The following is a 1,419-nucleotide window of genomic DNA, read 5'->3' as shown; positions in this document are numbered from 1 at the left end:
ATATGTGTGTTTATAGATTTTTTTACTGTACTTTTGAACCGCAGTGTTATTGAGTTTTTTATGGTGAACATTTTAAAACCGTCATTGTCGAATACGCGTTGGTGTATGATTGCTAAACTCGAAAATATTATAAATCCGATTTTTTTATTTTCTAATCAGAATATTCATTAACAAATTTCCAGAAATTACTCGCAATGATTTATTTTTAATAAATATATATATTTCGTTAATACAGTTTTAAACTTTTTTCTATGAACAAGAGATGTTGTTTAAGTTTGTTGGTCATGTTATACAGTAAGAAACGTGATAGTTGCTCAAAATGTAAAATGTCGAATACTGAAATAGTTAATAGTTTTATCGTGTTTGTCATATTCTTTAAAATGTCACGATGTAATGAATCGTCTGAACTATTAAAATCTTGTTCTTAAGTTTTTTAAGAGAAAATTTAATCTGGTCCAGTGTTGACCAACAACATCTTCTATGTGTTCGCAATGGTATGTTGCTTATTTTCTTGGAAAAATGTAATTTCGATCAAGCTTTTTAAAAAAGTTGTTATAACTATTATAATTTATCACTGACCAAATTCAGGAGGATTATGAGTGTCAAAATCATGGATTTTTATCATTAAAATTAATCAGTAGTATTACAATTCTGGATTAACTCGATAGAATTAAATAATAACACTTTTTTATTAACCTAAAATAGCATACATACATTTTAAGCGTAGAATAGTAGCAGCGCTCAACATTTTTTTAAAGAGAACAATACATGTTGGTCCTTTTTTGTTGTGACTAACTTATACATAGATATAAATTAAATATCAAATTTTTTTTCGAGGAGTTGGGAATGATATAATAGGCTATATCTTACCTCGGACCTAACCTACGCTTATTTTTTTCATATTAACATAAAACTTAACGAATTTTGGTAACTTGCCCAGCTTTGCCCAATGGTTGTATAATGTAAAATGTGTTATATTATACCGCAAGCATTTCGGAAAGTTGTAGTTTTTCGTGTCATAATATTATATTGTCATCAACGAATCACCTGCGCTATAATCTATATCATAATATCATACTATTTAATATATATTTTGTATTAATTGTGCTATATTAGAGCATATAAATGATGGAAAACAATAAACGTGTTAAGGTACACGTTTTATGGTGGTCGTAAATAAACTTGATGAAAATATACGTGCACATTTGAGTCCCCTACTATTTAGGTGCAGCGACGACCGAAATCGACTATCGTTTTCAGCTTGGCGTTGTTGTAAGTGAGAGATCTCGCATAGATCTCGGCGCGCGCCAGCCGACGGTGCTCAGACGCCGCGCGTACTCGCTTCGACATAGGTACTAAAAATGTATTAATTTTTTTTTTTTTTTTGTATAATTTTTTTACTACTTGTACTAATAATAC

This window comes from Adelges cooleyi, unplaced genomic scaffold, assembly GCF_023614345.1.
Source record: "Adelges cooleyi isolate 19-005CV unplaced genomic scaffold, UGA_ACOO_1.1 ACOO_flye_CR_arks_rails_tigmint_CR_PRNA_2, whole genome shotgun sequence".
Classification (NCBI taxonomy): domain Eukaryota; kingdom Metazoa; phylum Arthropoda; class Insecta; order Hemiptera; family Adelgidae; genus Adelges; species Adelges cooleyi.
The sequence above is the reverse complement of the archived record's forward strand: the minus strand, read 5'-3'. Positions refer to the sequence as shown.